At 50.2% G+C, this 18392-nt stretch overlaps 1 protein-coding gene across 2 annotated transcripts in view; it reads right to left on the reverse strand.

Moving 5' to 3' along the window:
- ABHD17B (abhydrolase domain containing 17B, depalmitoylase) overlaps positions 1-18392 on the reverse strand; it is a 406748-nt gene that overhangs the window by 201467 nt on the left and 186889 nt on the right. The window lies entirely within an intron of this gene.

Raw genomic sequence — 18392 nt, forward strand, 5'->3', positions numbered from 1 at the left:
TATCTACTTGCATAACAGGAGGTTACAAGTCACTGTTATTTTTGTATTCTTACAGTTACACCTCTATCCCTTCATCTGCCATCACTTACCTCTCCCCTGAAGGATTCTTTTTCTTTACAGGTATATAGTTAGGTTAGGTGTACTTGAGCTTTCTGTATGTATAATTGTCAGAAAAGGAAAGTTACTCATGAGTGTTTGTTTTCTTTTTGTCTTTTCCAGATCTCCCTCCTTGCTGTCCCCTTCCTTTCCTTCCTGGTTCCTAAACATCCCCTCCACAATATCCCTCGCTTAATTCGTTCGATGTACTGTGCCATAACGGCTATTCCAGTCATTGAATAGATTGAGAGGTGGAACATAATCTTCAAACCGATCCCGAGGACTTCCCGTACAACAGATAGCATCAGTGGCGTAATCATCATTATGCAGTACACTGTGTTACCAACAAGTCTAATATCACTGATATAGAATAGGCCGATCTCATGTTCCGTCCCTCCCCCCTCAACCCCCCACCCCTGCCCTGTACGTCTCCTGGTCATACTAAATCCAAAACAAACAAAAAAAGTAGTATTTTCTAACAATGACATTGAGCTAACTTGGTATATTATGAAGATATGCTGAAAACAAAACCTGCTTGTTTGTGGGGTCTTGTGCTCCTATACCATGTACGCTGACACACACTGTATTCTTCTTTTGCTTACACCCCATCTGCCTACGATGGTGACAATTCCTTCTCCTCTAGTTCTAACAGCATAATTTCCCAGTCTTGTGCGATTGGATGCTTCCGTTTTCCTTTCTCCTCTTCCCGTCTCAGGACTGCACCTTCCGCCCTACCCCATCTCAACAGGTCAGATTGCCACACTGATATTCCAGGCGGTCTGGGGGACTTCCATCTCATTGTTAAAGCTCTGATTGCTAATAACAGAGCCAGGTCTAGGAGTTTCAATTTAGCCTTATGTTGTTTAGGACGTTTACGATGTCCCACCAAGCAATACAGAGCATCCTCAGACACCGGCAGGGCAGTGACTGTATGCAGTATATGGCAAATTTCCCCCCAATAACTTCATAGTCGCGGGCATGCCCATAGCATGTGAAGAAAGCCAGCCTCGTCCTCCTTACAACGGGGGCAGTTGTGGGGTGAGTCCAGGAACATTCTATGCAGCCTTTGGGGGGTAAGGTATGCCCTATGCAACACCATAACCTGGATGAATTTAAATTTAACGTTCCTGGACACCCTCCTGGGATGCTCAAGAACTTGCCAGGCCCTATCCGATAGAACCTCTCCTGTGTTCTGTGCCCAGGTGTCTCTAAGTGTGGTGAGTGAAGTAGTTGCATGCTCCCTAATCCCAGTATAAAGCCACCGTACCAAATGGCCCCGCCCCCATATAGTAGAGTAAGTGAACCAATTTGTGTTGCGCAGGTTTAAGCCTCTGTGGAGCCTAAGTATGTCTTATGTAGTGTGAAACTGTAGCGTGTAGTAAGTATAACCCCTGGGGATCCCCCGTGGCTTGCAGAGAGTAGTCGTGATCCAATAAGGCATCATCTCCAAAAAAGGCCTCCACATCCTCCAACCCGGCTTCCGTCCAGGGCCGTAGCCTACGCTGACTAAGTCTACCCTGCGGTGTTGGAATGCCTAACAAAGAAACGTTCTCTGCGAAGGGCACAGTCGTAGATGTATATGCTAGTGCCTTCCTCCAGCATAGCAGGGCTGTGCGCAAGAGAGGATGGCAATCCGGAGGAACTCTGGTCTTGGGCAATAACAGCGAATGCAACTCTCCACTTGCTAGTCGGTCTGTCGTAAAATTAACCTTGTGCAGATTCCTGCCCGCTACCCATCTCGCCAGCCACTGGAGCTGACTGGCATAGTAATATCTGCGCAGATCTGGCACCCGAGGCCCCCCAATCTAGTCCCTAGTTGAAGCTTTCGGAGACTCATATGGCTCCGCCCGGACCCCCAAATGAGAGTTATCAATATCGTATGTTCTTGTGGGAGGATGACCGGCAAATTAACAAAGTAATATAGCATGCGGCGGAGCATGACCATCTTTGAGACGACGATTCTGCCCATGACAGACAGTGGCAAGGACGTCCAGAACCCCACACTGCTGATGGCTGATGGTGATGGCTCTTCTAACATTGCCCTCAATCTGGTCTTCAGGCGTTCTATATACTTGTATACCCAGATATTTGAACGTGGTCTGGGCTACCGGAATCTGATATCTCCCAAATTGAATGAAAGGAGGGTGTAGTAAATCTCTGAAATAAAAGCCAGTAGACTTTCCAGGGTTAGTGGCTAGGCCGGACACTTCCTCAAAACAGTTAAAAATGTCAGCTATAGCCGAGTGATCTTCTTCTAAATCACGCAGGTACAATAAGATATCGTCTGCGTATATTGATATCAGGTTGTGTGTCCCTCCAATTCAGATACCCATCCATTCCTCACGAGCCCGAAGGGCTACGGCCAGAGGCTCCAGCGTTATGACAAACAAAATGGGCGATAGGGGGCAGCCCTGCCGGGTGCCTCTGTGTACTGGATATCTATCTGAAATATACCGGCCTGTACGTGCTCTGGCCAAAGGATCTGTGTATAATAGTCGCACCCATTTTAATAAAGAATCTGGGAACCGAAGCGCCGCAAGACTTCAAACATAAACGTCCATGACAGAGAGTCGAACGCTTGCTTGAGGTCCAGTGCTATACAGCCAGCCTAGGGGAGCTCTTGCGGTGAGGCTGTCATAAGGGCATGGAGTCTCCACGTGTTCTGGGACGTACTCCTACCTGGGAGGAAGCCGCACTGGTCCGGGTGTACCAGGGCGGGGAGACGGGGTTGTATCCTTAGAGCAATAGCCTTACTGAGTATCTTGTACTCTGTTGAGAGCATTGAGAGGGGCCTATAATTAGTCAGTTCGAGCGTATCTCGTCCAGGTTTTGGTATGGATATGACCAGGGTTTGCATCGTTGATATGGGTAGATGACCATCCTCAAATGACATCTTATATACCTTTTCAAGGATGGGCACCAAGGTTTCGGAGTATGTCTGGTAAAACTCTACTGGGAGCCCGTCCTTGTCCGGTGTCTTATTTCGATTAAGGGATCGGATAGCAGCACGGATAACCTGTTGTGTGATGGGGCCATCAACCTCCTTTTGTACAGCATGTGATAGGGCTGGGAAGGGCAGATCCCAAAGGAACTCCGCTGGTCGATCTGGGACTTCTATAGGGAAAGGAGCATATAACGCTTGCAAGTGGTCATGGAATGACCTATTGGACTGCGTATGCACTATGCCGCCCGACCTGTCACGGATCTGTGTGATCACCGGGGGTTCCGGGCTATCCCGTACCAGTCGGGCCAATAAGGCGCCCGACCTGTCGGCTTCAGTATGTTGACGGCATAAATAATCTTTGTGGTCAACAGTCCTCAATGTTTCTAATAGTTCTGCATGAACTATATTTCCTGCCTGCAGCTCTCCCTTCTTTCCTGGGTCTACACTCGCCTCCCCCTCCAATATTTTCAGTCGGTTTTTGACTTCGCAGAGTCTCTTATGAATCTCCTGTCGAGCCCCCACCAGCTGGCCAATAGCGGCACCTCGTATTACTACTTTCATGGCATCCCATACCATCAATTTGGTGATGCGGAGTCCAAATTTTCTAGAAAATAATTGTTTAAAGTATCAGACAGGGATGTACGAAAGGGGGCATCCTCCAAAAGCAATGGATTAAGTCTCCAGGTGGGCACCGGGGACGGCACCCTACCCCAGAGGAGGCCAAGTGTCAGAGGTCTATGATCGGAGAAAGCTTTGGCTAAGTATTCCGAGGTACTAACCTTGGTCATTAGGGATCTGGAGCACAAGAATCTATCAATTTGTGTGTGTAAGTTGTGAACTGGGGAATAATAGGAATACTCTTAGTTGGTCAGATTTAATTACACGCCAGGTGTCCACTAGTCCTCAGCCCGCGGCCCAGGCCTTAAATGTCTCAGCAAATTTAGTTACCCCAGTCATCTGGAAAGGGGGTGTGACCTATCCAGCTCACATCCAGCACCATGTTCCAATCACCGCCCAGAATCCAGGGGATATCTACCCAGTCTGATATTGCCCGTCCCACCTTACAAAGAAATGTATCTTGGTCACAATTCGGGCCGTAGATGCTGCCAAGAACCAGTAACGTGCCATCTAGCGTACCTTTCACCATGATGTACCTTCCCTGATCATCCACCTTCCTCTCTATCTCTACAAAGGGTGTCCCGTGACGGACCCATATGGTCGCCCCCCTGGAAAAGGCGGAGTGGGACGTGGAATAAATAGTACCCCTCCATCTCTTCTTCAGTGTATGAGCTTCGGATACTGTTAGGTGAGATTCCTGCAGGAATGTAATCTGTGTATGGTGCAGCAGTAAAAATGCATGAATCCGTTGTCTCTTTTGTATTGCACCAAGCCCACGCACATTCCAGGTAGCCAATTTATAGGCCCCTATTATGTCAGCCATAATCACCTTCGGTTTGATCTCGGAGTGTTACTATACCCTGCCTAAGTCATAATTTACATGGCAGCCATGAGACGTACTCTTTCCCCTCCAAAAACATAACTAACTTGGCGCAGCATAATAACATTGCTGAGCCGAACAAGAAAATCATGAACATAACAATCCAACCACAAGTGCTTGCGTCATTTGGGGGGGTGGCCAAGCACTATTCCATTCATCCTAACTGTTCAACTGGGTGCCGCTGGCTCAACAGTACGCCGACCTAGGGGTATTATTATCAGGAGCTTATTCTTAGTTACCCTCTGGAGGACCGTAACAGGGGGACAGAAAGATCAATCGGGGTACAACAGACCAATGTGGCCAGTCCCCAACTCCCACACAGCAGTGAATCGAGCCCTCTCTAGGTCTTGTCCCATGAGATTCAAATAATATAATTCCCCATTCCCCCCGGTACCTCCCCGCATACCAAAGTTACAAGCATCAACTAGGAGTCACAAAAAGGATACCAAAAGTCTTCAAGTGGTCCATCTGCTCCAGACCGGGCCTTATGTCCTCTCAATTGTCCAGCATATCGTCTGCCGTTCTGGGTGTGACAGTTGGGAATAAAACCTCGCTGTGGTCCGAGTCAGAATGAATCGTGCTGTCGTCTGTGTCCGTGCTAATCTTCTCCTGATTGTCCCGAAAGTTGCCCACCATTGCGACGGCTCCCAGCTGTTCTTCCTGCTGCTGTTCCCGCGACGGTCCGCGTTGTCCTGGTCTCCTCCCTGCGACAGGAGAGTCTCCTTCGTTTTGTCCCGAACCTCTCCTCGATCCGCCAGTGGATGTGTCCTGAGTCGCCTCTTGGCTACCATCGATGCCCATCACTTCCAGCCACTCATTTACATCCACGGGGCTTTCGAAGACATGCGTTTTTTTGTCATACACGATCTTTAGTCGAGCTGGGAACAGTAATGCATACTTTAGCTTGGCCTTTTGGAGTTTCTTTTTCACCTCCAGGTATGAAGATCGTTGTTTTTGCACCACATTGGTATAGTCCGGGTACAGAGATATTCAACGGTTCTCATATTGTATAAGGGATTTCTCTCTCGCCTTCTTCAGGACATCCCTGTCCCGATAGTTTAGTATCCTTACGATCAAAGGGCGAGGCGACGGGCGTCCCGGTCTAGGCCTTCCATTGGGGATGCGGTGTCCTCTTTGACGACAGGCCGTCTGCGGTGACGTGGTCCCGGAACCATTGTTCCATGAAGTACCCTGCGTGGGTCCCCTCACATCGCTCCGGAAGGCCAATGACGCAGATTTTATTACGTCGGTTGCGGCCCTCCGCATCCTCCACGCGGTCCATCAAGGAGGCAACCTGCTGTTGCAACTGCTGGATAGAGTTAGTATGGTCCGCCACCGCAAGGCCCTGATCCTTAACCTTGTCGGCCAGTTTACTATGATCTGCTTTTAGCAGGGATAGGTTGATGGTAAGGGCCCCCAGCTGCGACTCCATCGCCGACCTGGAATTCCTAATCTCTTTCAGGATCAAGTCCAGTTTGTCGGTTTGTTGTCCTCCGACCGGGTTCAACTCAGCAGCCCCTGACAGAGCCCCTCCCTCCTCGGCGTCCTGGGTCTGCTGCACAGCGGCTGGGCCATCCCGGCCCTCCGGCGCCCTCGTCCCTTTCCGGACTATGGCCAGGTAGATCAAGGGTTGTCCAACTCTCTTCGTGTGCGTACTGCCCAGCACAGGCACTATAGCATAAGGTATTCCGTGGCACAACACCTCACCATGCCACTCCGAAGACTCTGTTTCACCAAAGCACTGGGCACAGCGCAGTTTCCAGCAAAGGCGCCGCAGCAAGGGCCCTCCACCCCTTCTCCAACGACGAGTCCACACGTCCGTGGCCCCGCAGCCACTCTCCGCCACCCCAGGTCCACCGCGTGCTCTCCAGGTATTGTCCGGCAATGAGTCAGGCCTCCAAACCATCAGGGCGCACCATCATGGGTCGCGGAAGGGAGGAGGGGGGGTGGTGGTCCTCGACCCCCAAAGGCGCAGCCTGCATCATCCGCTATGCCTCTACTCTCCCTTGGGTCAATTCCCTATATGTTGCGGCCGTCTCCGCGCCATCCACCTCCCGGCGCAGGGTCTGCAAGCGCCGCAGCGCGGGCAGGCGGTGGAAGAAGGGACGAGCCCCCCCTCCTCGGTGTCACCGGCCTCGCCCTCCTCACCCCTGGGTCCGGCGCCCCGGGTCTCCACGCAATCAAATGGGGGCTAGAGTCCCCTCCACTCCAGCAAGGCCGACTGCTCATGTCTCCTTCGCCCTCCGGGACAACCGTCCAGTGTTACTGCCTTCTCGCTCAAAGTCTGGCCGGTGCTGGCACTCCGATCAGCAGCAGTGCATGCAGGCAGCTCTCCGACGAGCTGGGCACCGCCACGGGACCCGGAGGCCCGAGAGCCGGCACTTTCGGTCTTGCTCATCCGGGCCGGGCTGGGCCCAGCCTATACTCCAGCCCCCGGCTTCAATCTAGGGGAAGGCCGCGACCGGCCCAAGCCCTGCACCGGCGCTCCGCGATCTCCCGCGGTTTCTGTCGCCGCACAGAGACTCCACCGCAGAGTTCTCACAGCGGTTGTGGCTAGGGACCCTCCAGAAGCGCTAATAAGGGCAATTACCCCCAGATGGCCCCGGAGCTCTAGCTACAGCCGTCCACCAACATGGCTGGCTAGCCACGCCCCCCAGGGACGCCCTCTTAGTCTGGTGTCTCTCTATATTCCCTCCGCTGCCATGCCTGACGTTCTTCGGCGACTCACTTTCCTGCTCTCTGCCCTTCCCCAGGGCCTGACGGTCATTGGAGGAGACTTTAATGCCGTCATGCACCCCTCCCAAGATTCGACAGGTGCTCCCTCTGCGCCCCGCCTTGCCTCTGCTAAGTGTCTTTCTGATTGGTACTCCGCCCTGGGGCTCTGCGATGTGTGGAGGGTGTGGATTCCTCGGAGACAGCAATACATTGACACTTCTGCAGCTCACCACACCCACTCTTGTATTGACTTGCTTTTGATGCCTGCCCTTGATTGCTCGTTGGTGTCCGGGGCCACTATTATGTCCAGGGGCATATCGGATCATTCCCCTGTCTCCCTCTGGCTTGGGAACGCCCCTGATGGGGTCCGCACGACTTGGAGAATGAATGCCTGGTTTTTGCAAGACGAGGACTTTGTTGACTCGCTTGGCCAGGAACTGGCGAGCTACTTTCAGTTTAACCCGGGGTCGGTCTCATCGCAAGGCACTCTGTGGGAGGCCGGCAAGGTCACCATAAGGTGGGTGGCTAGGGGCTTGGTCCACCCGAAGCGCAAGGCTCAGGTCGCCCGCCTTGCAGAGTTAGAGGTCCAGGCTACCCAGCTGGAGCCGGCTCAGGGGTTGAATGGGGGTGAAGAGTCAGTTCGGCAGCTTGCGCTGCTGCGGGAAGAGATCTGCCAGGTGTCTCTGGAGGCTGCCAAATGCTATAGCGCTCTTCGGTGGCTCGGATATATGGAAGGGGAGATAAAAACGGCAAACTTCTCCATAACCTCATTTCTTACCCCAAGGCAGCCCGCATCATTCCTGAGGTCAGCGATGGAAATGGGACCCATCACTGCACCTCGCGAGCTATTGTCCAGGTCTTCGCAACTTACTATGCCACTCTCTACACGGCCCTCGAGGCCTTGCTGGCTGCACTGCTGGCAGAGACTGGGACCTGCCTGCAGCGTCTGCCCCAAACGATCTGGGAGTCTATGGATCTCCCCATTACTCCGGATGAAGTCCATGAAGCCATCTCTCACCTACACTCCGGTAAGATGCCGGACCCGGACGAGTACCTACAAGAATTCTATGCAACGTTTCGTGAGTCGCTGACCCCGCACCTGGTAGAACTTTTTTTGCCATGTGGTGGATAAACGGTCCTTTCCCCCTGAAACAGACGTGGCCACTACCGTGGCGCTTCCAAAGACACAGCCCCCCTCCATTGACTGCGAGGACTATCGCCCTATTTCCCTCATTAACACCGAGGTGAAAATCTTCGCTACTACCTTAGCCCATCGCCTCTGTCCCTTCTTACATGAGTTGGTCCATTTGGATCAATGCAGCTTTATGCCTGCCCAGGGTACACAGATTTGTATTTGTTGCCTCCACCTGGCGCTTGCGCATCGCCACCGTCTCACTCCATATCTAGCCCTACTTTTGATTGATTTTGAGTAAGCCTTTGATACAGTGGATTGGACCTACTTGGATGAGGTGATGAAGGTGATGGGGTTCGGCTTGCCTTTCCGGCGCTTCACTCAGGTGCTCTACACTTGCCCTAAAGCGAGGGTCCTGGTCAAAGGGGTACTATTGGAGGCCTTTCCTATCCGAAGGGGTACTCGCCAGGGTTGTCCGCTTTCGCCACTGCTATTCGCGCTGGCGATGGAACCCCTAGCCTCCGTTATCCGTCAAGACCCCAACATCCGGGGCTGGAAGTGGGACCCATTGCGGATGGATAAGATCGCTCTATACGCGGATAATGTCCTCCTTTTACTGGCAGACCCCGAGACCTCTGTCCCACACTGTTTGGAGATTCTCTACGCTTTTGAACGAACTTCAGGCCTTCTGCTCAACCCAGCGAAGTCCACCCTGATTCCTCTCCACCCATCCTGTGCCTGTTTCGACTGGCAGACAACCATACCCTTGCGCAGGCAATCCGTCAAATACCTTGGTATTTGGGTTACCCTGCTTCCAGAGCTTGAGTGGGCCCTGAACATCACACCTCTGCTAACCAAGGCCAGGGCCGACCTGAAGAAATGACAGATTCTTCCCCTTAACCCCCTTGGCAGAAGTGCCCTTTTCAAGATGATGGTCCTCCCCCGTTTCTTGTACATTCTGCAGAACATCTCCTTTCACTTATCGGCGACCTGATTTCGAGAGTTTGACATGTTCTCATCCGCTTTTTGTGGGGGGGTGGGGGGGAAGATCACGGATGTCCTTGGCACACTGCCGAACACCTCCTTATGACGGAGGTATGGTAGTCACTAACCTTCATCTCTACTACCTTGCCCCGAAACTTATTGTGGTTCACGAGTGGTTCACAGGCGGCTGGTCCGACCTGGCGTATCAAGTGGAACTTCAGACGATGGACTTTTCGCAACTCCAGGCCTACTTGTATGGGTCCCCCGTGGTGCACGAACTGCCCCCCATCACTTGGTTGGTCGTCCTGGCTTGGTGCACCGCCTTGCGCCACATGAGGTGGGATCGGAAGCTTACTAGGCAGACCCCCCTGTGGCATGGCACATGGCTGGAAGAGACCTCATCCCTCCGGGATTTTCACTGATGGGACTGCATAGGGATCTCGCCTCTCGGGGACGTTTGGGTGGGGGACCATATCAGAACCACCCGCTTTTTGTGGGGGGGGGGTGGGAGATCACGGATGTCCTTGGCACACTGCCGAACACCTCCTTATGACGGAGGTATGGGAGTCACTAACCTTCATCTCTACTACCTTGCCCCGAAACTTATTGTGGTTCACGATTGGTTCACAGGCGGCTGGTCCGACCTGGCGTATCAAGTGGAACTTCAGACGATGGACTTTCCGCAACTCCAGGCCTACTTGTATGGGTCCCCCGTGGTGCACAAACTGCCCCCCATCACTAGGTTGGTCGTCCTAGCTTGGTGCACCGCCTTGCGCCACAAGAGGTGGGATCGGAAGCTTACTAGGAAGACCCTCCTGTGGCATGGCACATGGCTGGAAGAGACCTCATCCCTCCGGGATTTTCACTGATGGGACTGCATAGGGATCTCGCCTCTCGGGGACGTTTGGGTGGGGGACCATATTAGAACCTTCGCAGACCTGCAACAGCGCTTTTCTCTCCATCCCTTCCAGTTCTACAAATACCTGCAGCTCAGGCACGCCCGGGGGTTGCACCTACCCTCTCCCTCCTCCCTTCCCGAGTTTAGTCCCCTGGAGGTGATGATGGGGAATCTGGGCAGGGGTGGGGTCTCCCGGATATACTGTTCCCTTGTGAACAACACCCCCGCAACCTTGGACCCGCTGCGAGCCCGTTGGGAGGGTTGGCTGGGCCCCTTGGAGGAGGCGGATTGGAGGGACGCCCTTATGGACCCTAAGACCCTGACAACCTTGTCTAAGCTGTGCTTAGTCCAACTTTACTACTTGCAAGGGGTTTATCTCACCCCGGAGCGCCTACATAAACCCCAACTACGCCCTTACACAGGCCTGCAGGTGTTGCAACCATGCCCCCATAGATTTTTATCACATGGTGTGGCAGTGCCCTACCCTTGCTTCATTCTGGGCGGGTGTAGAATTGGAGCTCTCACAGATACTGGGGTGGAGCATTCCCCACGACCCCTTGCACCTGATTTCAGGTGTGTTCGATGGCCTGGATGGCTCTCGGGCCGACAAGCGTTTCCTCGGGACAGCGGTGGCTGTGGCTAAGCAATACATTGGGGTGCTGTGGTCCCAGGCTAAGCCCACCACTGTACGGAGGTGGAGGCGAAGTGTGGATTGGTGAGGGAAATCAGGAGTAGCCCCTCTTCGAAGCCAGGGCTGCCCTGAACTTTTTCAAAGGATATGGGGCAAGTGGTTCAACCTGAGCTCTTGAGTGGATAAGGGCTGTCTGTCTTCCGGGTCAACCCTATGTATGAATTTACCCAGCTATTTGATTAGCCGATCTTTGATGCTGTACACATGCATGCACTGTACGATATTCTGTCTGATTGTGATGCCACTATGAATTTGTCTTGAAAATTTCAATAAAATTGATTATCAAAAAAAAAATACCCTTGAAGAATTTTTTTTAATTACGTTTATGTCTAGATAATTAGTAACATACTGTTAACACTTTTTTGCGATCAATTTGTGCAGAAAACCCCTTAACAATTCACGGCTACCAAAGGCATCCTATTGACATCCGTATTCACGAAAAGCATTTGCTTTGTCCACATAGTGTACAACATATATAGACACATTCTACAGTACATTTAACAGTAGAGCTTATCAGTCTACTTTTCAAAGTCCTATTTTTGTAGTGAGTTTCCAGAAAAATCATCTTCGAAGACTGTTTTCGTTTTTGAGGTGTCGCCGGGCATTGCAATGATATCGGTACTCACGAAGACTGTGTTTTTTTCGATGTTTAAAACACATATATACTCATAGTGCAGACAGCGTTTTGACAACAGGGGTTAACTGCTGGGGAGGTTTAAGTAATATATTGTTGTATTTTATTTTTATGAACACCCATTGATTAATGTTTTCCTGTTTTCGCGACGCCAACCGCACTTCGTGATGACGTAGTTTCTCGCGAAGACCTCGTAGTTTTTTCAAAGTGAAAAATGCACAAATGCTCATATTATATAGGATATTTGAGCATAGGTACATATTTAGGAACTATAAAAAAAGTTTCTATATTTATTTTACTATAAATTAATTTTTATTTCCATTTCCGATAACCGTGATGAAGTCGGTCGTCGCGAAAGTCATGTGATCAGAACATACAGTAATCTCACTGGATAACACGCTTTTCATCTTTACTAACAGGAAGACTCCACCCATATCTTTTTTCTGGAACCTTCATTTCATTGCAGCAGCATTGATAGCAGGTGGCTGAAGTTAGAGAGAGAGGAAAGTTGCAGTTTCAGAAGTTTTGAAGTTGTACTTGGCTACAGAAAATACAGAAGAGGAGCAGGTGTTTCAGGAGATACAAGAGGGCGTGCAGGAAATCCATGGAGAAGATTTAGATGGTGAAGAACCTCCCCAAAAGAAGACCAGCATTGCCTGAGACTTTTTTCCAATCCCCTCTGGGGAGTCTAAAACTGTATCAAAATTGGTAAAATGCTCTTTGTGAAAAAGTTTTATCTAGAAATGCCGATAAAAAATATAGCTGTGGCACAACATCAATGCTTTACCACCTTAAACGTATCACAGCAAACAACTTAAGAGGGCGTTACGACAAAGAGAACATGCAGGGCCATCAACAGCAGTGCCTAGAACATCTAAACCTGGACAGAAGATTCATGTAGAGGTGGAAAACCAAAGGGTTCCAGAGTTCCCTTATGTTGCCATGTACTGCATGGACTGTGTGGTAATTCTAAATGCAGGAGAACAGGTCATCTCAGCTATGTGTGCTTCAGCCAAAAGCCACAAATGTTAATCTTTTTTTCAAATGTACTTTTTGCACTTTTTTTTGAGTATATCTTCTAACAGGGCCGGCTCTAGGCTCATGGTGGCCCTGGGCAGGGAGCGTAGGTAGGGGGCCCGGATGAGGGGGTCCGGGCGGGGCGGAGCGCGCAGGCCAGTCAAGAGGGGAGGGGGTCAGGGAGTTTAGAAGTGGAACAGAGCCAGAGGCCACCAAATCCCTGCCAGGGGCCGCCACACAAATATGTATCCATCCTCAGAGGATTAATATATTAAGGATATATATATTGGCGTGGTGGCACCTGGGGTTTGGTGGCCCTGTGCAGGTGCACAGCTTGCACATGCCTAGAGCCGGCCCTGCTTCTAATTTACCAATCTTTTCTTGCTAATTAATCTTCTTCAGAAAGACAAAAAAGTTTTTTAAAAAGTTGAAAAAAACGAAAACAGAAGGTTCTTTTTAGAACCGCATTTTATAAAGAAACGCCTGGTCGATTGTATGAGTTCATAAGCAGTGCATGGGTGACTGGATGAGTGCATGATTGGTGCCTGCTGATTGAATGAGTGTATGAGTAGTGCCTGAGTGATTGTATAGAGTGCATAAATTGGGCCTGGCTGATTGGATGACTGGATGGGTACGAGGAGGACACAGGTGATTGCATGACTAAAAGGTAGTGCCTATGTGAGTGCATGAGTACTGACTGGGTTGATTGGAAGACTAAGAGTAGTGCCTGGGTGTTTGGATGAGAGCATGAGTAGTGCCTGGGTGATTAGAAGACTGTAACAGTAGTGTGTGTGTGTGAATGGATGAGTGCATGGGTAGTGCCTGGGTGATGGCATGACTGCATGGGTAATCCCTGCCTTATTGATTGAATGAGTGCAAGTTGATGATTGCTTGAGTGGAAATACAGTGTCTGGATCACTGGATGAGTGCAACTGCAGTGCCTCGGTGAAAAAATGAGAGAAAAAATGAGTGCAACCGTAATGCCTGGGTAAAAGGATAAAACACAAGTTACTTACCGGCACACTGTGGTTCTCCAGTATTTATATCTTTCATAGATTCACATGCTTGTATCTTCCCCATCGTAATGGTGGGAATCTTGCAGTAGTTAGAAAAACTGTACTATAAAAGTTTACTAGAAACCATCAAAAAGAAAGGAAAACTTTAACATTCATCAGCTCTTTATGAGGTCCAAACTTTGACCAATCCGAGCGAGCCCTAGACCGCAACTCCCCAGAAGAGCCACCACACCTCAGATTTCGTGCACCAGTGTATTAAGGTTAATTAGTAGCATGATGTAAGATGTGGCAAGCCTAGACGGGGAGGCGGGTGGGCTGCATGTGAATCTATGAATGATATCAATACTGGAGAACTACAGTATACAGGTAATTTGTTTTTTCTCCAATATTGAATCTTTCATAGATTCACATGCTTGTATCAGAGTAGTTAGCAGTACCATTCCTTTAATCATCGCAAATAGGCGGTCACCTTCGTATGAACTGTGAATGAACATATAACTAAAAAACATATAGTGACCAGGACTCATCAAAATAAACAATTATCTAAATAACCTACATATATATGTAAACATATATATAGAAATGATCATACCCAAGAGAAGAACTACAAACATATAAATATGAGTATTACCTACTGGCGGTCGCCAGTAGGTATATATAGTTAGGATTTTTTCTCTATGGAACTTTTGAAAATTCTATGTCTAATAACTTTGGCGTTTGTGGACGGAATCGGCTGAAATTTTCAAGAAAATGGCACATTTTGTTTCTGAGCAGCCCCTAAAAATTTGGGGGGGTTCCGTCAAGGGGGGGCCGAGAAAAAAGGGGGGTCCCAAAACGCGTTTTTCCCATTCATTTTTCAATAGGGCCTTTGGCCTCACTTTTAGCTCGAACGGCTGAATGGATTTACACGAAACTTGGCAAAATTATAGGGACTGTTAGCCCGATGTGCCTTTGCTGGGTCTCAATATCTGTGCTCCAGTGGATTTTGAGAAATTAACGTTTAAAAAAACAGATATATCTGTGACAGCGTCCCAGATAGCGCACCAGATCGCGTACTTTTCGCGTAACGGAGCTTTGCGTAGCGAAGCTGATTGGCTCTCCGGTGTCTCTCAACATTCTAAACAGTCAGGTGCGGCCGCCATCTTGTCTCTCGGTAGGATCGAGAGACAAGAGGAGGAGAAAAACGAAGGAGGAATTTAATGAAACGGGGCAAGGTAGATCCTTCTTGACCCCCTAGGAATGATGTTGGGGTTATTAAAGGGTCCCGTGGGGCAAATAATAAAAATTTGATTTTTCGCGGTAGAAGCGCTTCTCGGTTCGCGAACCGGGTCGCAAACTGGTAGCGAAACGTGAATTCGCCATTTTGTGTTTCGATTTAATTAAATTACTAGGTATAAGGGGGTACGGGAGACGTATCCTGACCCCTTATGTTTTCTGAGGGTGGCTGAGGAGGCTCATATATGTTGATACACGTCTTCCAGCGGCTGTGCGTGAGCGTTTTCTTTTTTTTTGCTGCGTGACGTCTGTTAACGTTCGATTCGATGGAAATCAGGAACTGTTGACCGCCATTTTGTCACTGCGAGTAAATATTTTGTTAAAAATAATTGTTATAAATTATACCTTATTGATAAACATTGTCTGCGCCATCTTGTCTTTTTTGTAATGCCACACTTTTGTTGAGCACGGCAGCCATTTTAGATGCCTTGACCAGACCTACTCTCTGCACTCCACCGATCCTCAGCATGGCTCCCCACCCTCGCAAGCATCTCCCCCACGCACTGGTCACCCCCGCTCTCTCTCTCATGCATGGGCCAGAAACCTCCTCCCATCTGCGCTGTTCGCGAGCGTTTTTTTTTTTTGCTGCGTGCACCCCCGCTCTCTCTCTCATGCATGGGCCAGAAACCTCCTCCTATCTGCGCTGTTCGTGAGCGTTTTTTTTTTTTTGCTGCGTGACGTCTATTAACGTTCGATTCGATGGAAATCAGGAACTGTTGACCGCCATTTTGTCACTGCGATTAAATATTTCGTTAAAAATAATTGTTATAAATTAATTCGTATTGATAAACATTGTCTGCTCCATCTTGCCTTTTTTGCAATGCCACACTTTTGTTGAACACGGCAGCCATTTTAGATGCCTTGACCAGACCCACTCTCTGCACGCCGCTGATCCTCAGCATGGCTTCCCACCCTCGCAAGCTTCTCCCCCACGCACTGGTCACCCCCGCTCTCTCTATCATGCATGGGCCAGAAACCTCCTCCCATCTGCGCTGTTCTTCTCTGAGAATCAGACCCTGTGCCCGGCCGACACCTCCCTTTCACCCTATTCACTACCGCACCCTCTGACACTCCTCTTCCTCTGTGCCCGATTGTCCCGGCCGGTTCCAGGCTATCACCTAGTCCTGCAGGTGTAGTTTATGGCCCCAGCTGTAGAGAATCACCCCTCTTCAAAGGAGTTACAGTAGATCAAGGCCCCCACCCGATGAGATCCGTCACACCACACGCGTTCCTACTATCTGATAACCATCCTGTATTGTGCTTGGGGAGGGGATTCTCACTGTGAGGGTGTGTGGGTCCGAGCCTGAAGCGGAAGATTCCAGGGACGCCTCTTTGTACATCAAAGTTTTTACAATTATGTGTCACATTAAAAATATATAGCACTCCAATAAAGTAGTAGCATTATAACATTTTAATAACTTATAAATATATACAACGCAACAAAAACAGTAAATACATTAAAAAAATTTTTTTAAAAAGAAGCAACAATGGTTAGTAGCTGTGTTTTGTGCGAATTGTCCCAAGCGGGCACAACGTGCTGAGTTCTGGACGGCACCCAGGTGATGTTACCTGGGTGCCGCACTGGTTTTTGGTATCCTACAATGCAGCTCCGAAAAACGGCGTGGGGCGTCCCGGGTGGTGCGGGGGGAGGCCTCGTCAGTAGCGGTCTGTTGTGCGAATAGTCCCAAGGCAGCAGAACGCGCTGAGATGTGGATGGCAACCAGGTGATGTTACCTGGGTGCCGCACTGGTTTTGGCATCCTACAATGCTGCTCCGAAAAACGGCGTGGGGCGCCCCGGGGTGGGGGGGGGGGGGGAGGAGGCGGGTGTAGGCTCGTCTGCTGTACTGGGGCGCCCCTTTACCGTTTCAGTTGCCATTCCGCCCGCTTTTGCTACACTGTGCCTCATCCTCCATTCAGCTGGTTATCGCCCGCTCTTGCGGCTACAGCGTCTCGCTCACCATGTAGTTGAGTTGCGCCCACTCTTGCGGTGCAGCGATAGGCGGCTGCTACAGGACTCTTAAAATGGCGGACGGCTCTTCGGATTTGGGCCTGGTCCACTAAAATGGCCCTGGGACACCTTGGAACTCGGATGTCCCCTGAGCCTTGAAGATTTTACAAAAGTCTTGAGGGCCCCCGACTCCTGCAGGCTTCCGATGGGGAGCGGCTGCCATGATTGCTCGCGGAATGACCACGATGGAGCCACGAAATGGTGGTGCTCTCATGCTGACGCCAGCTTCAGTCTGAAACATCCAGAAACAAGGTGGGGCTTTCATCGTTTGGGAAAAAAAAAAATGTTTTAATCCAATGAAAAGTGTTATTTTTAGGTCATATGATCAAGCCTTCTATCATTAGGAAACCAAAAGTAAAATGAACCAATGAAAAGTTTTATAAACAAGTCACATGACCTGTTATGCTTACGTTACGCGCTGGTATAAAAAGTGTAGAAAATCCGTTGGCACGTGAGGCGGCGTCAGTAGCGGACCGATGTGCGAATAGGCCGAAGGCAGCACATCGCGCCAAGATCCGGATGGCACCGAGGTAGTGTTCAGCAAGTTGCCGCACTGGTGTGGCCATCCTACAATGCTGCGCCGAAAGTCGGCGTGGGGCGCCCCGTTGGCCTGTGAGGTCGCGTCAGGCAGTGGGGGCTGTTTGAGAAACCAATGTGATGCTGTGCGTCGCCCCCAGGATGGAGGCTCCTCGGCTGCAGTGGGGCGCCCCTTGGTGTTTCACTCGCTATCCAGCTGAGTTGCGTCCGCACTTGCGGCTACAGTAGGCCGAAGGCAGCACAACGCGCCGAGATCTGGATGGCACCGAGGTGGTGTCCAGCAAGTTTCCGCACTGGTGTGGCCATTCTACAATGCTGCGCCGAAAGTCGGCGTGGGGTGCCCCGTTGGCTTATGAGGTGGTGTCAGTAGCGGACCGATGTGTGAATAGGTCGGAACCAGCACAAGGCGCCAAGATCCGGATGGCAAGTCCTGGATGTTGGGTGCCATAGTTGAGAGTTCTGAGCAGTGCTTGTAACACTGTCTGAAGCTTATTTGCACCTGCTGCAGCTTCACTATTGCCCTGGTGTGGCCAAAGATCGCCCATGACATAGGCGGCCGGCTCCCGAGGTCCGGCTGAACTTTTTTTCTTTTCCTTTCTGCATCTTGTCCCACAATTTGTTTGACCTGAAGACACGACCAGGTCCCTGAATGTGTGCAGGGGGACGCTATTGATTGAATCAAAATGGCGGCTTCACACAAAGCTGACTCAAGCGTTGCTGGTGATGCTATACAGACAAAAAATGGTTTTCAGTTTGTACATTCTTCAGGATTTTTCCATCCAAGGCTGGTTGAGAGTTTGTAGAACAATGGCTTTAGATCTTGCCCTCCCCTCTTTTGACTGTTGGTTCTTGTTGCCTATCTCTTCTGTTGTCATTTAACTGAACCTTTTTTGACTGCCGAAAGGGGTTCTGGTCCGACCGCTGGTTGGTGGAGACATTTTGACTA

This window comes from Lissotriton vulgaris, chromosome 3_1 (genome assembly GCF_964263255.1).
Source record: "Lissotriton vulgaris chromosome 3_1, aLisVul1.2, whole genome shotgun sequence".
In the NCBI taxonomy this organism is placed as follows: Eukaryota; Metazoa; Chordata; class Amphibia; order Caudata; family Salamandridae; genus Lissotriton; species Lissotriton vulgaris.